Below are 25,706 nucleotides of genomic sequence, written 5' to 3' on the forward strand. Positions count from 1 at the left end.
GGAGAGTTGGGTATTCGTCTCTAATGTTATGAAGTACCTTGTAGGGATGGATTCAAATGGACTGACCTGTTTTTGCTGCAGAAACAAGAGCTTCTGCAAAGCGAGCCAACTTAGCAGCTGTTTAGAGCTACTTTTCAGCTTTGCTTTAAAAGAGGGATTTCCCCCTTCTCTTTAGAACCCCACAGTCCCTTTTTTGTCAGGGTGCAGTTGGGTGTTATTAATCTTACAGATTAACTGCAGTGGGAGGGACCTTGTAGGCCATCTAGTCTAATCCCCTACCCAAGTAGGAGACCCTACATCATTTCTGACAAATGGCAGTCCACTCTCTTCTTGAACGCTTCCATTGATGGAGCTCCTACAACTTCCTGTGTTAGCAAAAACTTCAGAAGAGAAGGATTTAGGGGTAGTGATTTCTGACAGTCTCAAAATGGTTGAGCAGTGTGGTAGGGCAGTAGGAAAAGCAAGTAGGATGCTTGGCTGCATAGCTAGAGGTATAACAAGCAGGAAGAGGGAGATTGTGATCCCCTTATATAGAGTGCTAGTGAGACCACATGTGTTCAGTTCTGGAGACCTCACCTACAAAAAGATATTGACAAAATTGAACGGGTCCAAAGACGGGCTACAAGAATGGTGGAAGGTCTTAAGCATAAGGAAAGACTTAATGAACTCAATCTGTATAGTCTGGAGGACAGAAGGAAAAGGGGGGACATGATCGAAACATTTAAATATGTTAAAGGGTTAAATAAGGTTCAGGAGGGAAGTGTTTTTAATAGGAAAGTGAACACAAGAACAAGGGGACACAATCTGAAGTTAGTTGGGGGAAAGATCAAAAGCAACGTGAGAAAATATTATTTCACTTATTAAAGAGTAGTAGATCCTTGGAACAAACTTCCAGTAGACGTGGTTGGTAAATCCACAGTAACTGAATTTAAACATGCCTGGGATAAGCATATATCCATTGTAACATAAAATACAGGAAATAGTATAAGGGTAGATTAGATGGACCATGAGGTCTTTTTTCTGCCATCAGTCTTCTATGTTTCTATGTTTCCAAAAGCAACTTCTATTCCATTGGTTGATTGTTCTCACTGTCAGAAAATTTCCCCTTATTTCCAGGTTAAATCTCTCCTTGATCAGTTTCCATCCATTATTCCATGTCTGGCACTTGGGTGTTTTGGAAAATACCTTGACCCCTTCCTCTCTGCGGCAGCCGCTCAAATATTGGAACACTGCTATCCTGGTCCTTCTCTTCACTAGACTAGCCATGCTCAGTTCCTGTAAACATTCTTCATATGTTTTAGTCTCCAGTCCCTTAATCATCCTGGTGGCTCTTCTCTGCAATTTTTCTAGAGTCTCAACATCTTTTTTATGGTGTGGTGACTGGATTAAGTACTCTGGGTGTGGTTTTACTAATTTTAATTTAATTTAATTTATTAGATTTGTATGCCGCCCCTCTCTGTGGACTTGGAGCAGCTCACAACAAAATAACACAGTATAACAAATCTAATATTAAAAAACATTTAAAACCCAACATTAAAACCATGCAACACAATCATTCCATGCATAAACTATATATGCCTGGGGGTATCTTAATTTCCCCATGCCTGGTGACATAGGTGAATCTTTAGCAATTTATGAAAAGCAAGGAGGGTGGGGGCAGTTCTAATCTCTGGGGTGAGTTGATTCCAAAGGGCTGGGGCCACCACAGAGAAGGCTCTCCCCCTGGGGCCCGCCAACCGACATCATTTAGTTGACGGGACCTGGAGAAGGCCAACTCTGTGGGACCCGACTGGTTGCTGGGATTCATGTGGCAGAAGACGGTTCTTCTGGCTTTATAGGCTTTATAGAGTGGTATTAGTACCTCACTTGATATTGATAGTATCTGTTGTGTTTGGCTCACGGCCAGCTCCTCTGGTCACAGATTTTGAACCAGAGGAGCTGGGTTCGTCGGTGCACTGGAGACCCGTGTAGCTCTTGAAGTGGTCAGATGGTGAAGGGGGAGGAGAGATGGAAGCTGAAGGTGTTGGAGAGGTAGAGGTGGAGGCCCCTGCAGGGCCTGTGGAACCCCCAGTTGGTGCCTTATCTGGGTCAGATGAGGAGGGGTTGATTAATGACCCCATTCTCAACATCCAAGTGTGAAGGAGGATGGGACAACAGGAGCAGCTACGCAGACACAGAAGGAGATCTTAAAGCACAGCTGGGAGTAATTAGGGAATGCTGCAGCATGCTTAAAAGGGGAGGTTTTGTGGGAGGCCCTTTGAAGGAGTTATCATTCATGGTTAACAGAGACAACGAAAAAGAGATCCGTCTCTAAACCAACATCTTGCATTGAAAAACAACCCAGTTTTTGGACACTTGTGTTTGGAAAGACAGTAGCTCTTGAACAATAGAGTGAGTTATTTTGCTGCAGCCCACTTTGGAGGCATTCTTGACAAACCTTGGGTTTTTTTGAGACATTCATTACCAGCTTGGCAGTTAATCCTGACCTTTTGGTCATAAACAGACATTATTCTGCCATCATTGCAGCTCTCAGCCAATTTGCAAAGCAATATATTTTGTGTTTCGTAAATCTCCAGTCTCTGTGTGTGTTTTGTATTTCCTTGCTGCTCAACCAGCCCCATCAGGCAGAACAGTATAAATAATGCAGTTTAGGATTGCATTGGATTTTTTGGCTGCCACTGCACACAGCTGACTCATATTTAATTGGCTGTCCACTAACACTCCAAGATCCCTCTCACAGTTACTGCTATTAAGCCTGGTTTCACCCAGTCTATATGTGTACTTTTGGTTATTATTATTATTATTATTATTATTATTATTATTATTATTAATTAGATTTGTATGCCGCCCCTCTCCATAGACTCAGGGCGGCTTACAGCAATAATAAAAACAATGTATAACAAATCTAATATTTAAAATATCTAAAAAAATCTTATTTAAAAAGCAAGGCATACACACAAACATATCATGCATAAACTATATAGGCCTGGGGGAGATGTCATAATTCCCCCATGCCAGATGGCAGAGGTGGGTTTTGAGGAGTTTACGAAAGGCAAGGAGGATGGGGGCTGCCACAGAGAAGGCTCTTCCCCTGGGTCCTGCCAGACGACATTGTTTAGTCAACAGGACCCGGAGAAGGCCAACTCTGTGGGACCTAACTGGTTGCTGGCCTTGCCTAAGTGTAAGACTTTACTTTTCTCTACATTGAATTTCATTTTGTTAGATAGGGCCCAGTCTGTCAAATCTGTCCAGATCTATCTAGATTTTGAGCCTATCTTCTAGGGCAGTGTTTCCCAACCTTGGCAACTTGAAGATATTTGGACTTCAACTCCCAGAATTCCCCAGATAGCATTCCTTGGCTGGGGAATTCTGGAAGTTGAAGTCCAAATATCTTCAAGTTGCCAAGGTTGTGAAACACTGTTCTAGGGTGTTGGCTATTCCTGCCAGGGGGCACTGAACGAAGTTGAGCATTTATTGGCCAGATGCCCTTCCAGACACCTATGCTGAGTTCCCAGCAGATATTTTCTCTTTCTGAGAAAGAAATATCTAGCTGCTGCCTAGGATTCATCCATCGATCCATCGATCGATTGATTGATTGATTGGATTTATATGCCACTCCCTCTCAATCTTCCAAATGGGAGGTGAACATCTTCATCTCTAAGGCACTCCATTGTTCTTTGCTTTGAAAGAGTATTTTTCCCAATTCTCCAGTGAGGCAAAAGTATTTCCTTGAAAATCCAGATAGCTATACGATAGCCTAAGCTGATAATAGAAGGGGGAGAGCATTGGTGTAATGAAGAATTCCCAAGCATTTTAGGTTGATGCTGTCAATCTGGAAAGGCAGCCCAGATAGGAAGCTTGATCAGATGGACTAATTCTACTTTATTTTAAAGTTGCATTAAAAACCTGAATGTAAATTCTGTTGCCTTTAAGCTCAAGAAATTAGGGAGGTTTCTTCCTGAGATAGTTGCCACACGACCATACCTTCTGTAGGCATGTTATCCAACCATTTCCTGTGGCTTTTCTCCCATGGGTACTCTTGGACATCATTACAGCTGAAGATGTTTGGGATTTTGAGAACATACATAAGTATTTTAATAAAATGTTTCCCTAGCATTAGTTTGCTCTCCATAAAATGACTATCATGGAGGGTACAACTGATCACAAGGTCACCAATGTAGCAGAAAACAGTCTGGGTGTGGTTGCTTCTTCATCGCTGGTCTCTGAAAATGTTCTCCTAACATTCAGCCTTTTTTTTTTTAAAAGAGATGGACAGACATCTAGAAATCGCACTGTTCTCTGACAATAAGATTTTGCTAGTTTGTAAAACTGGAAGCTTGAGATCGACCACAGTCTTAGAAGTGTGGAATGCTGGAGGCTTTATGTTTCATTTTGTATCATGGCATCTTTTCATGTGTTTGGAGGGTTTTTTAAGTCAGGGAAGAGGGTCCTAGGGGCAAAAGAGGCACCCCAGTGTGAACCTGATGGCATCTATCCCATCAGAAAAGGAAAATAGAATGTACTTTCATCTTTGTTTTTTCTTTTTTTTCTTTTTAAATCGTAGAATAAGAGAAAATACAGTTCCAGGCATTTGTAGACTTAAAAAATTGACTCGGGCGGGGGGGGGGGGGGACCCAACCTAGCTGTATGAGAGAAACAGATGGAGAGAAATAGAGAAAAAGAAACTTTATATGAAAACGTAAGAAAGAGCATGAGCATGCATTACAAACTTTTGGCCTTTTCATCTTGCGGCAGAAGTGTTTACACTATAGTTTTCATCTTCCTATTTATTTGCTTATAAAATTGACCAGCTAGAAAACAATTCTGGGTGGTGTACATTAAAACTGGAAAACAGTCAAAGGTAACCCATAACAGGAAACTCTCGTGAACTGGGCAAGCACACTCCCTCAAAGAGTAATGTGAACCAACCATGACATGCAAAGGAGAATGCTGTGAGAATACTGTAATCAAATATCTCCTTCTCCAAATATCACAACAACAGTCTTAGAAAACAAGCTGGCAAGGAAGACAATTTCTGCTATATATAACAGCACGTCTCAGTTAGCATTGAGGTTTGTAAATGGTACCCAGGTCAGATGATAGCATCCATCAGACATTGTCTGATCCTGAGGAAAACTAGGATTGATACTTTAGAAGCTATGGTTTGTTGGTAGTTGGAATGCAGTACTGCAGGTTAATTCTGCACACTGCCAGGAGTTCAATTCTGACCAGCTCAAGATTGACTTAGCCTTCCATTCTTTTGATATCAGTAAAATGTAGAGTCCGATTGTTGGGTCCTCTATAAACCACTTAGAGTGGGCTTTAAGCAAAGTCTAAATGCTACTGGAATTTTTAGGAGGTTACTGGGAATGACCATGGAGTTTGGATAGGCTGAAAAGTCAAATTCCAGAAGTAGACAATGGCAAGCCACTTCCATGTGGTTGCCAATAAATCTATGTCAATATAGGTCCTCAACTTGCAACCACAACTGAGATAAATATTCCCATTGTTAAGCAAGGTGGTTGCTACAGGAGTTATGCCTAGAAGTTGTGGCCTTTTCTGCCATGGTAGTTAGGCAAATCACTGTGATTGTTTAGTAAATCATACAGTCATTACACCAGAGGTCTTCAAACTTGGCAACTTTAAGACTTGTGGGCTTCAACTCCCAGAATTCTCCAGCCGGCATAACAGTGGGACAGTGACTGGGACACTACAAATCATTGTAAATTCAGGTCAGATGCCAGGAACCCAAATTTTGATCATAGGACTGTGTAGATGCTGCATCAGTTGTAAGTGCAAGAACAGGTTGTAAGTCAATTTGTTTTCAATTCCGCTGTAACTTTGAACAGCCAATAAATGAATGAATGTAAGTCAAGAATTATCTGCATATCTGAATAATCACTAGAAATGGTGCATCTTTCATACAAATAGTCCTTGACCATGATTGAGCTCAAAATTTCTGTTGCTAAGTAAGATATTGATTAGTCCATTTTGCCCCATTCTATGACTTTTCCCACTGCGTTTGTTCGGTGAATCGCAGGAGTTGTCAATTGAACACATGGGTGTTAAGTGAATCTGGTTTCCATTGACTTTGCTTGTCAGAAGGCCACAAAAGGGATCACGTGACCCCCAGGATGCAGCAACTGTCATAAGTATGAACCACTGAAGCATCCTAATCAGTGGTTGAATTTCTGTCACTGAGTAAGGTGGTCTTGCCTGATTTTTACAACCATTTTAGCCATGATGTCAATTGAATCATGTGGTTGTTAAGCGAATCCTGCTGCCCACCCCATTGACTTTGCTTGACAGAAGGTCACAAAAGGGGATCACATGACCCCAGGATACTACAGCCAGCATAGTAGCCTCCAGTGCTGCACTCTAACCCCTGCCCCACTCCGGCTCAATTTGGGAGCCAATTGTCCAGAGTCTGAATTTTGATCATGTTGATCATGAGGTTGCTGCAATGGTTATAAGCAGGGGGGGCAGCAGGCAGGATGGGGTGGAACGCAGTTCCACTGGTGGAAGTGAAGATGCGTGCACAGCTCCAGCTGATTGGTGGTTGTCACTTCCTGGATTACTGGTCTTGGCTCAGCTCTCCTTTTCTTCCCTGCTGCTGCTACATCTGTGCTCCTTGCTTTTTTCCTCTTTCCTCCTTCCTGGCCTCGGACGACCTTCTCTCTCTCCTGCCCAGCTCCCCTCCAGCCTCCCACGGCCACCTCCCGCCTAAGGTACAAGCAGAAGGTGTGGGTGGAAGCGGCGCTGGCAGTATTTATGCTTCTGGCAGCGCTCGTTCGCCTAGCTACCCAGCCTGAGGCAGGGGGAGCAACCCAGGAAGGAGAGTACGGGAAACGTGAAGCAAATTGTCACCCCAGAGAGCGACACTGGTAAGGTTGTAAGTCGAGAACTTAACAGTTGACATGAATGATGATGATCGATCAAGCCACTCCCACCTGGTCACATGGCCAGCAAGCCACTCGTGCCCAGTCACATGACCATTAAGCCACACCCACAAAATAAGCCACACCTACAGTTTGGCAGTAAAAATTTTGGCTGCCCATTACTGGTTATAAGTGTGGAAAATAATCACAAGTCCCTTTTTTCCAGTGCTGTTGTAACTTCAAATGGTCACTAAAAGATCAGTTGTAAGTTGAAAACTACCTGCATTTACTTTTATAAGCAGGAGAACTTTTTAAATATATATACTGTATTTTCCTTTGCTTTTCATGTATGCTCAAAAGTGTAGGGAAAAAAATTACCAACAGGATTGAAAACTGACCTTGCTTTCTTCTGCACTGTCATCAAATAATGGGAATATTTTAACATCAAAGTAGCTCTTGTCTTTCATACACTGGGCTTTGCTAATAACTTTAGACACTTCGTAATATCTTTTACAGCAAGGTTAGGTTAACTGTGGTTTTTATTGGCCAATATTTTATAGTGAATTGGTGGACCAAAAACCTGTAATTATGTATGTGAGGTAATCTCTTGAATAATTAATAATGGTCAACCAGTTGCTGTCTTGTGAGGCTATTTTAGGACCTGAATAGGAGAAGACCGGGCTGCCCACAGCCAGTGCTAAATCTACTACTAACAAAATGCACACAGAAGGGTAGAAATGGGTGTGGAACGATGTCACAGTGGCACTACAAATTTTTATCAAAAAGGATCTTCTGCCCCTAAAGAAAAGACTGTCTTCCTGGGTTTGACTACTCAAAACTCCATAGAAGATGAGCCTCCTGCCACATCAGATGGATTGAGTGAAAACATTATGGCGCAGGAAAGATTAGCATTAAAATTACTACTGTAATTTGACTTCATTTGTCACTTGCCATTGAATTGATTTAGCTGCTGGACGTTGTTCTGCCGGGCTCTCTGATAGGAGCCTCCCGAAAATTCAAGGGTACAAATTTGAGACACACACACGTTTGAAAATTCAAAACAATGTTCTTTATCACAAAATTCAAAAGAAACAAAGCACTCTTTTTGTATTGCAAAGAGAACTCTTCCCAAAACAACCGGGTAGTCTGTACAATTTCTCTTAAGCAGTCATTAAGTACTTAGCTAGCAGCTGTGAAGAAACTTCACACCCCTTCTTCTAACGAAGTGAGACACACACACACACGTTGCTCTGCTTTGGTTTCAAAGGCGTGAAAAAGCAACAAAGTCCAGCAACACAAGATTCCTGACGAACTCCAATCAGATATTCTTCCACAACGGCCAAACCCACATGCTGCTATTTATAGCAGCAGCCCTAATTACTGGAGCCCCACCCAAACACAGGTGGTCTCCCTTATTTCTTGTAATATGTTCTTACTTGGTCTCTTCGACGCATAATTCTGCGCTTGCATGAGTCCAAAACGTCATCATCTGAATCAACGGAAGATAAGGGAGATTAACTGCCTTGGCGGTGTGCCAAGCCCTCCTCTGCCGAGTCACTCCCACCTTCTTCTTCATCCGAGGAAACTAAACTCTGAACTGATTCTGTCGGCAATAACACAGGCCTGTGACATGTTGAATTTTCCCCTGCATCCACCTCCCCATTCCCTGGGGCAGGAGCTGGGCCAGAGCCAACCACAACAGACGTAGAATGGGCTGTAGTTTCTCAGACACTCAACACAACACAGCCATATAAAAATCTTGTCTGGAAGGAACCCATAGTAAATAATTAAATCCCCTCTGTGAATGAGATGGTGCCAGTCCATCACTGCTTCTTTTCACCTTTTCAATGTTTCAATAGATTCTGCTCTGTGGTGGTGCTGAATCCAGCTGTTGAGTAGTTGTCAGTTCTTGGCATAATTGACATCTTTGTCCTGAAAAATCACTGGTTCTCAGCCTAACTCCTGTATCCCTTTTGAGTGGAAAAAAAAATATTAGGCAGAGAAAGATTCTCTAATATATTCCACTTGGCATTTCATTTAATTCAATGTACTTGTAATTGGGACTTCATTGACATCTAGCTACCCATTTTTATTTAAAATGTAATAAAAAGAAGATGTTGCTATGGAAGAGTTCACGCCAAAAATCATACACAACTCTGAACGAACAGAAAAAAGTTCAACTTTATCCAGCTTTTTAAAAAGCAGGAAAATCATTAAAACTCACAATTCAGTTTTTGTTAGAATGAAAGATTTGGAGTGTTTAGCAGCTGAACTTCAGAAATACCCATTATTCTTAAAGTGCAGACAATGTTTCTGTCTTACATTGCTTCCCCTGATTAAAAAGGGACCCCCACCTTATTTCATTTAATAAAACTGGCCTATTTAGTAAGTATATTAAACTTTTTGTACATGACAACTGTTCCCATTTTCGGAATGCGGCTTTTTGCCACCATGAGCTGAGATTTCTTATTACAAACTCAGAAAGGTTAATGAGAGCCTTAACAAGAAAGCACAGGTAATGTAATGAAGTAAAATAAGCAAATATACTGACAGGCTCTTTTTATTAATGTGATTGCAGTATAAATCTATAACATTGGGGGGGGGAGGAAGGGATCACATTCAAAGTTCTAATTACTCCTTGGGCTGCAAAAATCCTTTGGAATTGTTCTTTTTCGTGACTCTAGGTCTGTATCATTGTCCTGAATCTTTGCAATTTTAGAGGGAAAATTTCTCAGTGTCCTTTTTCCTCCACAAAGTCCAGAAAAGTTTGGAAAATCTTCAGGGACAATTCACACCCTGGTCAGCACTTCTTTACCCTCCTATCATCGGGAAGGAGATATAGAAGCAGGTGTGGGTCCTCCAAGTTCGGACCAGATCACCTGAACTGTTGGTGACCTGTTGGTGATGTAATTTTGGCATCACAGATACTGTTCTGTCTGTGCCAAGCAGTGCTCACCGCCATCTTTTTTTTCTGAATTTTTAACCAATTTTCCTGTGTTTTGATGGCTTCCGCTTGATCTGTGCTTTGAAAAAAGTCCTCCCGCCTGCTCCCGGGTTAATACTGACCTTTATTTCTTTGCCCAAAGCACAGCTGATCAGCCCCTCAGCTGTTTTTCTGGCTTTAATCCACCGTCTGAGCATGCACAGAAGTGAAATAGCTCGTGGGGACACATGCGAAATGTCGCGATGTGCACCGGTATCGAAGGTAAGTGTAACCCACCTTTGCGCAGAAGCATAGCCAGCCACACCAACAAGATGAAGAACAGCTTTTATCTGTGGGCTGTCAGGCTCCGGAATGCAAAATAACATTATAACGATGTATTATGATAAACTTACAGGGCTGGCACAACATGAAACATGTTCAAACTGGTGTAATAGACTGAGTGTTGTTCATATGATTTATTGGGTTAGGGATTTTCTGCCTTCACTGTGATTGTATTGTGTTGGGGAGGTGCACCGAGGGAGCTCAACCAATCTCATTTGACATGATTTATTTATTTATTTATTTATTCATCCATCCATCCATCCATTTATTTATCCATTTATTTATCCATTTATTTATCCATTTATTTATCCATTTATTTATCCATTTATTTATCCATTTATCCATTTGTTTGTTTGTTTGTTTGTTTGTTTGTTTGTTTGTTTGTTTATTTATTTATTTATTTATTTATTTATTTATTTATTTATTTATTTATTTATTTATTTATTTATTTATTTATTTATTTATTTATTTATTTATTTATTTATTTAATTCGGTTTTTATGCCACTCTTCTCCTTAGACTCAGGGCGGCTTACAACATGTTAGCAACAGTGTGCTTTTTAATAGAGCCGGCATATTGCTCCCACAATCTGGGTCTTCATATGTTTTATTTTATTTTATTTTATTTTGTCCAATACACAATACATAGAAGAGAATAGACTTGAGGTAATATATATAAAGAAAAATATAAAATAGAGGAGAAGATATATGAAAGGAAGAAAATATATATGATATATGAGATAAAGGAAAGACAATTGGACAAGGGACGAAAGGCACACTGGTGCACTTATGTACGCCCCTTACTGATTTGAATTTTAGATTGTTTCACTTTTGATTTAGTAACCCCTGGCCATCAAACGGAGTACACCCTACCGTTTTCTGGCAACCATTTTTGGAAGTGATTTCCTACTGTCTCCTTTGTGGGTTGAGAGAGTGAAATTGGTTCAGGTTCATGCACCCTACGACTAAAGATCACAGTCTCCTGTTTATAGCCTGGTGCCTTTAACCAAGACATCTAACTTGTTCTCCTAGACCAGGCATGTCAAAGTCACATCATCATGGCATTGTCACATGACCAGTAGTGGGATGCTACCAGCACAGTAGGGGATGGTGCACCAATAGCAGCCGCCAGATTGTGCAATTTTTGCGCAAACACTACTCTGCCAGTCCTATGGACATCACCAACTTTTTTCTTCAATTTTTCATATTTTTGTTTTGTGCGCATGTGCAGATGCAAAATCCCATGAGGGGACACACATGTGTGGGAGATTTTGGTGATTTTTGCTTCTGCGCATGTGCAGAAAGAAAAAAAATCACCAAAATCTCTCTAGTGTGCACATCCCCTCCAAAACTTTCAGCACATTTTTGCTTCCTGGACATGCGCAGAAGCAAAAACATGCTAGGACATGCACGCATAGCATGTGCACTCATGCGAGGGAACCAAAGCTGCGTGTACAGCGCACCAGTAGTGGCAGTAATGGCAATCTGCCCCTGCACATGTCGCACCATGCCTTTTCACCCCTTCGCTAAACTGGGTGAGGGGGTGGCATCTATCCTGTGGGCCACAAGTTTGACAGCCCTGTCCTAAACAAATCAATGCAAGCTGACTTATTTTTATTTTCCAATTTGTATGGCCATCTGTCTCAGTAAGTGATTCTGCGTGGTGAACAGCTTCAGAATCAATTAGCAACAAATTCCCATCATGAATACAAAAATTAAAATATACAGCAACCGAGAAAGGCAGAACAATCCATGACTGTTAGCACAATATGATGATGATGATTTTATTTATTAGATTTATTTATTTATTAGATTTGTATGCCGCCCCTCTCTGTAGGCAAGCCCCATCATCCGCATTATGATGGTGATGATGATGATGATGATGATTAGTAGTAGTAGTAGTAGTAGTAGTAGTAGTAGTATTATGTCAATACAACATAGCAAACAAGATCACTATGCTGGATTTCATATTTCATCACCAGTTGGGCGCTTCCCAAGCACCTAGGACTGCGTGATGTAGCGGCGAATTATGTTTGCCGATCCCAGTAAAGCGGCCTTTTGCAATTGACAGATGGAGATTTTGTCAATTCCAATGGTTTTCAAATGTCCACTGAGATCCTTTGGCACTGCGCCCAGCGTGCCAGGTACCTCTGGGACCACTTTCACTGGCTTATGCCAGAGTCGTTGCAGCTTGATTTTTAGATCTTCGTATTTCACTAATTTCTCTAGCTGCTTCTCCTCAATTCTGCTGTCTCCTGGGATTGCAATGTCGATGATCCATACCTTCTTTTTCTCCACAATCAGGATGTCTGGTGTGTTATGCTTCAGAATTCGGTCAGTCTGAAGTCCCACAGTAGTTTTGCTTGCTCATTTTCGACCACTTTTTCGGGCTTATGATCCCACCAGTTCTTTGCCACTGGTAAATGGTAGTTCTGGCACAAGTTCCAGTGGCTCATCTGTGCCACAGCATTGTGTCTATGCTTGTAGTCAGTCTGTGCGATCTTTTTGCAGCAGCTGAGTATGTGATCGATTGTTTCATCTGTTTCTTTACAGAGTCTGCACTTTGGATCATCTGTTGATTTTTCAATTCTATTATTACTATTACTATTACTATTACTATTATTATTATTATTATTATTATTATTATTATTATTATTAAGATTTCTATGCCGCCCTTCTCAAATGACTCAGGGCAGTGATGAGACCCTTCACATTCTGTCCCAAAATCATGTGATCACTTTTTGCAACCTTCTGCCAAGAAATTTCAATGGGGAAGCCAGATTCACTTAATATCCAGGTTATTAACTTATCAACTGCAGTAATTCACTTAATGAGACAAGAAAGGTTGTACAATTGCGCAAAACTCACTTAGCAACAGAAATTTCGGGCTCACTTGTGGTCATAAGACTAGAATCATGATGGCGAACCTATGGCACACGGGCTGCAAATGGCATGCAGAGCCATCTCTATGGGCATGCCAGCCTCCACCTGTTGCTTTTCTGCGATGCGGCACACATCCATCCATTCATTCATTCACTCTCCTCTCTCTCCAATTATATATAAGTAGTTCTAGACCAGTGTTGGCAAACCTTTTTGGTACCGAGTGCTGAAACGGGAGTGTGTGCGTGTATGTGGAGAGCACCAGAAAACAGAAGAGCATCTCCCTAGCGCTTGTGTACCATGTGTGCCAATCAGCTGGTCTTTATGCATGCATGCGAAACCAGAAGAACAGGTGACTGGCGCACATGCGTGCCAGGGAACTGCTCTTCCGGTTCCCAGCATGTACACGCATGTATGTCAAGGAGCTACTCTTCCAGTTTCGGGCACTCCTCCACCCACACACATGTGCTTCCGTTTCGGCACTCAGCGCCGAAAAAGGTTCACCAACACTGGTCTAGAACAGTGTTTCCCAACCTTGGCAACTTGAAGATATTTGGACTTCAACTCCCAGAATTCCCCAGCCAGCGAATGCTGGCTGGGGAATTCTGGGAGTTGAAGTCCAGATGTCTTCAAGTTGCCAAGGTTGGGAAACACTGGTCTACAGCTACCTGTATATAATTGGAGAGAGAGGAGAATAAAGATAATGAAGATGGATAAATGGATGGATAGATGGATGAATTCATGGATCGATGAATGGAGATGGCTAGGTAGATCAAACATTACATTTGTGAATTTGATTTTCAAATTTTAAAATAATTGATGAGCACCAATTAATCAAAAAATGAAATGGTTGTTTACATGCAGTTGCTTGTTTGCAGCATATACATCAGCTTTAGGGATTTTGCTTTGCTTGTTTTGGTAAAAGCTTTTTCTGATTCCTCAGAATGTCCCTAAAGTTGCTTCTCTTCCTCATGAGTTTACTTGTGTCAAGCCATTATATAATTTTATTTGGTTAGGTTTAACTTGTAGCACAAACCAAGCATTGTGGCTTGGTGGCCATGATTTATAGCTTAGCAAGTGACATTTTGATTAGTAAACTAATTAAGTGTAGTCCAGTTAAGTGGACAACTAGCTAATTTGATGAGGAGCCACTGATGCATGGTTTTCAAATCAGTGTAAGGTATTTACTGGGGTGCCATATGCATTGGTCCTAACCCTCCAATTTTTCACTTCTTGGCTAGAAAGGTGAAAAAGCATTTATGACATCTATAGATGATTGAGGGATGTCAATACTTTAGAAGACAGGTAAGAAGTGCACAATAAATATAAAGGGTTAAATAGGTTAATAAGTGAACAAAGATGATTAGGGGACTGGAGGCTAAAACATATAAACAACCGTTGCTAGAATTGGGTATGCCTAGTTTAAGGAAAAGAAGGATTAGGAGTGACAAGATAGCAGTGTTCCAATATCTAACACTTTGGTTCCCAATGTAGGGCCCACACCGCACAGGCGGGCAATTTGATTTTTAATGGGGGCAATTGGAGCCTTGTTTAAACCAAGTTAATTAGGCTTCCTCTGCATGTGCAGAACAAGAAGCAGTGGATGGAAACTAATCAAGGAGAGAACTAAAGATAAATTTTCTGACATAACAATTAATCAACGGCACCACTTGCCTCCCGAAGTTGTGAATGCTCCAACACTGGAAGTTTTTAAGAAGAGATAGATCAACCATTTTTCTGAAACGGTGTAGGGTTTCCTGGCTGAGCAAGGATTGGACTAGAAGACCTCCAATGTGTCCATTCCAACTCTGTTGTTTTGTAGGTTAAAGAATTGAGCTGAAAATAATAGAATTAAATTTAATCTAGAGGAATACAGAATTCTCCACTTGGGAACCAGAAGTTAAATGCAGAACCTAAGATGGTGGGGAAACTTGCTTTGGTTATTGTATTTCTGAAAAAAAATCAATAAGACTGCAAACTGAATATGAGCCATCAGCATGATGAAGCTGCAAAAAAGGTAATTCGTTGTTAGGTTACATCAACAAAAGGATAATTTTCAAATCATGCAAACTGCTCATTCCTTTCTATTCAATGTTGACCAGAATTTTAGTTTGAATACTGGTCCAGTCACGAGTACTACATTTTAAGGAAGATTCAGGGAAACTGGAATAGATTCAAAGAAAAGCAACAAAGATAATCAAGTTGCTAGAACTTAATTTCAGAGGGGGGATGAAATAACCTTGGAAAGGCTAAAAAGAAGAGTTCTGTCCTCATTAGATACCCAAGAGAACATCACACCAAAGAAGGTCAAAATGTCAATCCTGTCAACCCTGAAGTTGACCTGGCTGTGGCCATTTTGGGGCTTCAGTGCTGTCACAACTGAAGTGTGGGAAAGGATGTGGGGAGTAGAGATAGCTGGAGTGCTGTAGTCAAAGCAAAATACTTTCTCTTGGGAACCAAGGACATTCCCACCAGGTATCCAGAAGGAGGGGGCTGGAGTCATCTAGCAACTGGCCTGTATCCTGATTGGCTCGTGTGACTATGTGAAAACCGTGGGAACATTTAGAATTGGCTTTCACCAGCTCATGCCTATATGGCATATCCAATAAATCTATTTTTTGAGGAATCCAACTGCCTCTGAGTTTTGACTGCTATTAGTGTGTTACTTCGAACTCTGACAATAAACCAACTCTAAATGTTCCCAGGGTTTTCACCTAACTTAAAGTAAATGTTCTTTCACTTTCTCCAAACAATCAGTCACATGGTCCAGTCACAATACAGCCCAGGTACTAGATGACTCCTGTCCCCTCCTCCTGGACACCTGATGGGGATATCCTTGGTTCCCACAGAAAGCATTTTGTTTTGGCTACAGTACCCCAGCTATCTCTACTTCCCCCACTCTTTCCTAAAGCTCCATTTGGGGCAGCACTGAAGCACCAAAATGACCACTGTCAGGGTTGACACAAGCCCTATTTCTCTGTCATGTCATAAGATCAAGACTTGCATTCTGTCATTCTAGTGGACAAGGTACAGAATAAGGAATTTATATTACAAGAAGGCAAATTCCAACTGAATGATTTTAAAAAAAACTTTACCCAAACAGTAAAAGATCCCCCTCACACATATGTGTTAGTTGTCCCTGATTCTACGGGGTGGTTCTCATCTCCGTTTGAAAGTCAAAGAGCCCATACTGTCCAATGACAGCTTTGTGGTCATGTGGCCGGCATAGTTAAATGCCAAAAGTGTTACCTTCCCATCAAAGATGGTCCCTATTTTTCTATTTGCATTTTACATGCTTTCGAACAGTTAGATTGACAGAAGCTGGGACAAGTAATGGGAATTCACTCCATTACGTGTCGCTAGGGATTTCCCAAAATAAGAGCAGTTTAATAGCGGAGTCTTCATCACCAGATATGCCGAAGCTGCACTTTATTTTGGATTTCAGCACTGGACAGGGAGTTTGATTTAAGATCCTTCCGGTTCTTTCCCATTCTGATTCTGGGATTCAAAGCTGAGCAAACCCAATGAATCATAGCCAGTTTATTTATTTCATGGCTAAATAGGCATGATACATGAATCTAACCTCCCTTTGTTTCTCCCAAGTAAAAATTAAGGAAATTCACAGGTGTCTCTCATGGGAGCTTGGGGACAGTTCTCTAGCTTAATTTCCAATTTCAGTTCACAATCAATGTCTGTGGGTCTTACCAATCTGCTTACCATTTACTGATTCTGTTAAATTAATGGTTAAATGTGGATTGATGGATGGATGCCTGCATGCATGCGTGCGTGCATGCATGGGTGCATGCGTGCATTGATGAATGGGTGAGATGAATTAATTCATGGACCGATGCATGGATGGATGCTTGAATGGATTACCTAGATAAGATGGCTTAATGGGAAGTTAATAGCATCAGCTCTTACTGGACTGAAATTAGTGTCAAATGGTTTGAAGAGCAGCATTGTATCTTTTATTATGGTTCTGTTGTTACCTCTTTCTGAATGAGCAACTGCTTTGAGAGTGTGGGAGGAAGTAGTCCTTCAAAAATGATGGGCACACAAGATGACCAGATTCAGTGTAATGGTAAATGATTAGGTCTTTTTCTTTCTCTCTTTTCCTTTTAAATAGAGTTTTGTCATATTTGTCACAATATTTCTGTTATCTAGAACTGAGATTCTAGTAGAGTCATTGCTGAACTCCATTTATGAGTCCTAACATTAACTGTGGCAAAATTTGAAGATTTATGAGCCTTTCCATTAAGATCTAGAGAAGATGCTGAAAAGTGGGCAGCAACTAAATTTAATCAACCTATCAATCAATAATTGAGCTGCACTTTCCATGTTTATATATCTGTTCCCCACTTAATTTCAATAATGGTGCTGCCTTCTAAACTGCGCCAACTATGAGATCTTTTCTGTCATGACTTCAATGTCAGATTTGCAACCAGGTTATAAATAAAGAAGAAGAAGCATGCCATTTAACTTTTAAGTATATTTTGGCTTTAGGTGCATTAAAAAACCTTTTAGCTTAAAAATCATTTTGTGCTTTCTGAATGCAATTCAGGGACCTCTGAAATAGAAAAACTGATGAAATGATAACCGGCGTGGCTTTGGTGATGCTTTGAGTAGCAGAGACACAAACCACAAAGAAATAATAGAGCAAGAAGCACATGTAAATTCTCCTCCTCCTCCTTTTCCTCCTCCTCCTCCTTCTTTTCCTCCTCCTTTTCCTCTTCCTCCTCCTCCTTTTCCTCCTGCTCTTCCTCCTCCTCCCCCTGCTCCTTCTCCTGCGCCTCCTCCTCCTTTTCCTTCTCTTCCTCCTCCTTCTTGTGTTTCTGTATTCAAAGATGAACAGTTTTTAAGTGTTGTGCAATCCGTGGGGCTATTGTGAGTTTTCTCAAAGAATCTTTCTCCCCTTTACCCCCCAGAAAAACAAAACAAAAAAATGCACCATGCAATAATTGGCTTCTTGTCTTTGAAAAACTTGGGAGCGCTTGACAGAAGTTATTTGTTGAAATGTTGATGTGAAACTAATAATGAAATTAGAATATAATTATCCTTAGGGGTTCACGTGCCTCATGTTTTCGAGCTTCTGCTTAATGTTCAACTCAAAACAAAGCATTTGAAAAGCAATTTTAAGGGAAACAATTAATTATATATTAGAACGTGAATAATTTATTATTGTAGAACATGCATGCAAATATTGAATTAGGAATTTTCAGTCATTCTAACAATGCATTGGATAACCCCGTGTATAATTATAATGCTTCTACCACTCTGAACTAAAGTCAGTGATGCCTAACCTAACCATAAAATTTTATTCACTTTTCCCCTAAGGTCAAAAGTCAAAGTACACCATCATTTATTCCTTAGAAAGTTGCTCCAGAGTTTTGATAATTTTGACTTTTCTCTCTATATATTTTTACCTGTGCAGTAACAGCTGGAAGAAAATGGGATGCTGCGAACAAGACCGTACATAAGATCACGCACCATAGATTTGCAGAAAGGCAAACTATTTAGCATCATTTCAATTTCATGAGCGCCTTTTCATGCTTTGGCAGATAATAATTGAACCCATTTCTTTATGAATGGGTTTCTTGAGTCAAATATGCGGACTGAAATGGCATTATATATACCAGATCAGCTTCCTCCTTTACATGATTTATAGCCTCATCCTACGTATTTCTAGTTTTAAATGAGGAGATAAATAGTTTCAGACTTTTTTTGTGTGAACTCTCCCTGGTCTTCAAAATGTGTATGGTTCCATTTGTGCTTTGAATGAATCTCCTTCGCTTCTTTTAGCTTTTAGCCAGCATTCTTGATTTGAATAACCCATTAACTATGCAACTATCTGCTACTGCTAAGGAAATGGGTTGAAATATATTGCAAAGCTTCAGCATGTCATGTTCCATATTTCATAGAATAATAGAGTTGGAAGGAACCTTGGTGGTCTTGAACCCCCTGCTCAAGCAGGAGACCCTATATTATTTCATTCCACTCCTTTTTTTACAAAACATTCAGTGATAGAGCACCCACAGCTTCTGAAAATAAGGATATTCCATTGGTTAATTGCTCTCTCCAATAGGAAATTTCTCCTTGGTTCTAAGTCTAGGTTAGATTATTGGAGTTGGAAGGGACCTTGGAGTTTATCTAGTCCAACTCCCTGCTCGAGCAGGAGTCCCTACACCATTTCGGACAAATGGTAGTCCACTCTCCCTTTGAAAGTCTCAAGTTAGGTCCCACAGAGTGGATCTTCTCAGGGTCCCATCAACTAAAGAATGTCGCTTGGCGGGACCCAGGGGAAGAGCCTTCTCTGTGGTGGCCCCAGCCCTCTGGAACCAACTCTCCCCAAAGATTAGAATTGCCCCCACCCTCCTTGCCTTTCATAAACTGCTTAAAACCCACCTCTGCCATCAGGCATGGGGGAATTGAGACCCTCTTCCCCCTAGGCCTTTACAATTCTATGCATGGTATTTATGCATGTATGTTTGGTTTTTTTATATTAATGGGCTTTTAATTATTTCTAACATCAGACTACTATTGTACACTGCTTTATTGTTGCTGTTAGCCGCCCCGAGTCTCCCGAGAGGGGCGGCATACAAATCCAATAAATAAATAAATAAAAAAGTGTTGGAGCTCTCACAACCTCTGCAAGTAAGCTGTTACACTGGTAGATCGCTCTGTCATAAAGTTCCTCCTTATTTCCATTATTCCTTATCGGGTCTTCAGATGCATTGGGAAACTCCCTTCTCTCTGTGACAGCCCCTCAAATACAGTGGTATCTCTACTTACGAACTTAATTCGTTCCGTGACCAGGTTCTTAAGTAGAAAAGTTTGTAAGTAGAAGCAATTTTTCCCATAGGAATCAATGTAAAAGCAAATAAGATGTGCAAACCCATTAGGAAAGAAATAAAAGTTCGGAATTTGGGTGGGAGGAGGAGGAAGAAGAAGAGGAGGAGGACAGTTGCTGCCCAGAGCGAAGGGAGCGTTTCTTTTCTCTGGGCACTGGCACAGGTTTATTCACTCTCCAAGCGCCCAGAGAAAGGAAAATGCTTCATTCGCTCTGGACTACCAAAGCCTCTTTAAGCACCACCAAAAGGCTCCTCTGGCAGCCCAGAAAAGCCCGAGATGGCCGGGATTAAAGGGGGAATGGTAGGAAACTGGCTGGGCCTTCATGCCACTCTCAAATTTCCTGAGAAATTTTTCTGGGCTTGGGTTCTTAAATAGAAAATGGTTCTTAAGAAGAGGCAAAAAAATCTTGAACACCCGGTTCTTATCTAGAAAAGTTCTTAAGTAGAGGTGTTTTTAAGTAGAGGTACCACTGTGTTGGAAGACTGCTATCATGTCTCTGCTGGTCTTTCTCTTCGCCAGATTGGCCATGCTCAGTTCCTGCAACCGCTCTTCATATGTTATAGTCTCCAGTCCCCTAATCATCCTAGTTGCTCTCTTCTGTAGTTTCAATGTCTTTTTTGTAGTATGTTGACCAAAACTGGATGAAGTACTCTAGGTGTTTATAAAATGGTATTAATACCTTCCTAGTCCTAGATTATATCCCTCTATTAATACAATTAAGGATTGCATTGGCTTTTTTGGCTGTCGCTGCACACTGCTGGCTCATATTTAGTTGGTTGTCCACCAAGACTACCAAGAATAGCAAGTTGCTACTCTTCTTGGTTAGTTTCCAGACATTGTTTCTTATCTTGCCTATTGTGCTTTGAAAAAATATTTTCTGTTACATTTCAGTGAGTTAGGGTTTACAATAAAATTTATTATTATTTATATCAATATTCCTTTTGACAAAAATCTAGTGTCTACTGCTGTCACTTAATTCTAAACAAAATATACTTTTTATGTTGTGCTTTGTTCTATTTTTATGGGTAGCATGTCTTTTTTTTGTTATTGTTGTTTTTTTGTGTTTGACTGTGACAAAGCCTATACCTAACACCTTTCTAACAAGATTTTTTTTGCAATTTTTTTAAAAAAATATCTATATATAAATGATCTCACAGAAATGTGGGTTATCTTTTTTTCAAGCATTCTAAATGTCATTGTGGTGAAGGTTTGGCTTTTTTGTTATGTCTTCCAAATAATATTCAAGAAGTGGTTTAATCACAATTATTTTGACTCCAGCAACTGCAGTGATGTTTGTAATCCTGACAAATTAGGGTACTTTTTGTCATAAGTACCTCAAATAATTGCAGGGCCTGTCAGATGTTTCTGAATCATGCAAATATTTTTTTTTAATTCCATTCTCTCTGGTTCTCTTTTCTATGAAATGTATCTTTGTCAGACATGCTGTTGTTGTCCTCGATTTGACATTGTCTCAGTAAGAAATGTTGTTGTGACATGTTTCAAACACATATAAGAATGCGGAGTATGGGGAACCATTTCTCCATGCAGGAAAAAAAAAGTTAAAGTTTTGACTACAAGATTTGCCTTCATTCTGCAACCTGCACCTACTCCCTGCCATTTTTGTGTATGTGCCTCTTTGAGTGCCTGCCGTTTTTGTGCATGTGCCTCTGTCAGCCTCCACAGGTAGACCACGCAGGAAATAAAGACAGGTGAGATAATTCTACTTTACTGTAAGGCTACACCAGTAATGGGCAGGCAAAATATTTTCTGCCACACTGTGGGCGTGGCTTATTTTGTGGGTATGGCTTGATGGTCATGTGATCAGGTGGGAGTGGCTTGAATGATCATCATCGTTCAAGTGAACTGTTAAGTCCTTGAGTTACAACCTCACCAGTGTCGCTCGCTGGGATGACAATTTGTTTCATGTTTCCCACACTCTACTTCCTGGGTCGAGCCCCCACCTAAGGCTGGGTAGCTAGGCAAACAGGTGCCTATCAGCTGTTGAGAAAAGATGGGAGAGGAAAAGGACCCCTCCGCAACTCCTGCCGTTGCTTGTCTCCCTGCTGCTTTCCGAGGAGGAGGAGGACGGGAGGGGGGGATTTAAAAATATTGGAAAGCCGAGGGAGGGTCACAAGGTTATTATTGTCGCACGATGCCTTTTCATCTCAGTTGCGGGCAGAGTGAGGACTTTGCAAAGGGAAAAAGAGGAGGGAGAGAAAAGAGAGCTGACCTGAGACTGGTAATCCAGGAAGTGATTGCCACCTGTCAGCTGGAGCTGCGCTTGTATCTTCATTTCTGCCGGTGGAACTGTGTTTCACCCTGTCCTGCCTGCTGGGCTACACTAACAGAATCTTGCAAATCTGAAAGTAAAAATATTCCATGTTCTTTGAAGCCTGAGAAACTAGGAATGATTCCTCCTGAGCATCTTTATCAGTCCATTATGCAGCTGCAGACTGCGCCCTCTCTAGGCAGCATTTCTTGTTCCCGTTTCTTAAGATCTTTTCACATACCTTTGCCTCTTCAGACCAGTGGTGGGTTGCTCTCGGTTCGACCTGACGCTTAGAACTGATAAGACCACAACCCAGTAAGTATTATAATTAGAGGAAACCAAACCAAAAAAAATAGATGGACAATGAATACAAAAATTATACAAGAAAATAAATACAAAGAATTTTCAAAAAAAGAATTAGATATCTTTCTAGAAAAAAATTGGAATGAAGACACAACCATACAAAATATATGGGACACAACCAAAGCCTATATAAGGGGGATAACCATTGCATACACTAGTAAAAAAAATAAGGATAAAAATAGGGAGATGAGAGAAAATCAAAAAGAATTAGAACAAATAGAAGCCGAATGGATAAAAGATCCAAAAAAAATCGAACTAAAAGAAAAAAGAGATGTAATTAAACATAAGATAAACTTGATAGCACAGGAAGAAATAGCCCAAAAAATCAAAAGTGTGAAACAAAATTACTTCGAACATGCAAACAAACCGGGAAGGTGGCTTGCCTATAAAATTAAAAAACAGAAAGAGAAGAAATATATCCAACAATTGGAAGATGAAAAGGGAAAAAAAAAATTGATATAGAAGAAAAAAAAAGATAATACAAAACTATTTTGAACAGCTATATAGGAATGATGAGATAAAAGAGGAAGAAATAGATCAATATTTGAATGAGATTGAATTACCCCAAATATCGGAGACTAACATTGATAGAATGGATAAAACCATAACTATGACAGAATTAGAGCTAGCAATTAAAAAACAAAACAATAACAAAACCCCAGGAGTAGATGGAATACCAGCCGAATATTACAAAGAAATATATGAACCAGTCAAAAAATTATTACTACAGATGTTGAACGAGGTGTTAGATAAAGGAGCAATGCCTGAATCCTGGAAGGAAGGGTTAATAACACTAATACCAAAAGATTTGGAACAAAGATATTTAATAAAACAATACAGACCAATTGCATTACTAAACTCAGATTACAAAATCTTTACAACAATATTAGCAGAAAGGTTTAAAGGGATAATTAATGAAATCATACATCCAGACCAGAACGGCTTTTTACCAAACAGAAATATAAAAAATAATTTGAGAAACATTATAAATATTTTAGAATACTATGAGGTAAACCCAGGAAAGAATTTGGCACTAATATTTTTAGATGCGGAAAAAGCATTCGATAATTTGAATTGGAACTTCTTCATTAAACAACTGACCAAAATGAAATTTAAAGAAAAATTTATAAAAGCAATCAAGACGATATACTCTACACAATCGGCAAAAGTTATAATAAACGACCAATTAACGCAAAATATAAAAATAGAAAAGGGAGTACGGCAAGGATGCCCCCTTTCCCCATTAATATTTATTTTGGCCATAGAAACCTTATTAAATCAGATAAGGTTAAATAAAAATGTTAAAGGATTAAATTTGAAAGGACAAGAATACAAAATTCAGGCATTTGCCGATGATCTAGTATTCAATATAGAAGATCCAATTGAATCAGGGGAAGTTTTATTAAAGGAGATTACTGAATTCGGAAAAGTAGCAGGACTTAAAATTAATAAACAAAAAACCAAAATACTGACAAAAAATTTAACAAATACAGAGAAGAAAATATTAGAAGACAGATTAGGCTTACAAATAGTAAAAACAGTTAAGTATTTGGGAATAAAATTAACAGCAAAAGCGATCACAATAAAGGAAGATAATTACACGGTTTTAATAAAAGAAATAAAAAAGAAATTAGAAAAATGGAACAAATTGCCTATTTCGCTCATAGGTAGAATCTCAACAATAAAAATGTCTATCTTACCCAAGATTCTATATCTATTTAGGACGATTCCAATTATATTAAGAAAAGACTTTTTTCAAAAATTAAATAGAATGATTACAAAATTCGTCTGGGCCGGAAAAAAACCTAGAATTAGAATACAATATCTACAAGATAATATCAAACAAGGAGGATTTGCACTACCAGATTTCGAATTATATTATAATGCAGCAATTATGGATTGGTTGAAAGATTGGTTTAAATTGGAAAATAAAAGACTTCTAATACTGGAAGGACACGATATGAGAATAGGGTGGCATGCTATCCTGTGGGAAAATAAAGAAGAAACACATAGTTACTTCAAACAACATATAATAAGAAACTCGTTATACACAACTTGGAAAAAAATCAAAAAAATGTACTATCACCAAACTCCCAAATGGTACTCAAGCTTAGAGGCGACGGTATATCCAAACTCAAGAGAACTAAACAAAATGTTAAATTATTATCAAACATTAGAAAAAAATGGGGAATTAAAAACTAGGGAACAATTAGAAGAAATTGGAATCAAAATCGACTGCTGGGCGTATAACGTAATTAAATCAAAATATCAAGAAGGGAAAAAGAAGGAAATACAAATAAAAGAGATAGAATTAGATAAGATAATTTTAGGCCAAGAAAAAAAAATGATTTCCAAAATATATAAATATATGCTACACTATAAAATGGAGGAACACATCGTTAAAAATAGTATACATAGTTGGGGCAAAAATTTTGGTTATAGCATAAATTTAGATAAGTGGGAATCAATTTGGACCAAGAACTATAAATTAACAAAATCTACAGCTTATAAGGAAAACATATACAAAATGTATTATAGGTGGCACCTTCCACCGGCAACATTAGCCAAAATGTATAAAGGAACAAGCCCAAAATGTTGGAGGTGCAAAAAAATGGGGACATACTACCACATTTGGTGGACCTGCTCAAAAATGAAAAAATTCTGGAACAAAATGCAGAACTGGATAGAAGAGATCTTACAAATGAAGATAAATAAAAAACCTGAAGCCTTTCTCCTGGGAATTATAGATCAAAAAATTGAAAAAAACAAACACTACTTATTAATTCATATATTGACAGCAATTAGAATAACGATAGCTCAAAATTGGAAGCAACCCGAACCACCTGAAGACGATTTGATAATTAAAAAAATATTAGACTGTGCTGAATTTGACGCACTAACAATTAAATTAAAAAATAAAGAGGATTCCGAACACGATAAAACCTGGATACATCTTTATAACTGGTTTAAGAAAAGAAATAAAATTCAAAAGAAAAAATCAAATTAACAATACTTTATATCCTTTTCATTACATGGAAAAAAAAATACAAAAGACATATATACAAAAAACCTTTTTATAAAAAAAGATCTGTATGACATTAAAGAAATTGAATATGAATAAAAGAAGGCGGATAAGAAAGAATTAAATGATTTAAAAAACAGTGACAACCTACAAGAGAAAATGGTATACGCTGAGGACACAAC

The sequence above is a fragment of the Erythrolamprus reginae genome, chromosome 8 (assembly GCF_031021105.1).
Source record: "Erythrolamprus reginae isolate rEryReg1 chromosome 8, rEryReg1.hap1, whole genome shotgun sequence".
Classification (NCBI taxonomy): domain Eukaryota; kingdom Metazoa; phylum Chordata; class Lepidosauria; order Squamata; family Dipsadidae; genus Erythrolamprus; species Erythrolamprus reginae.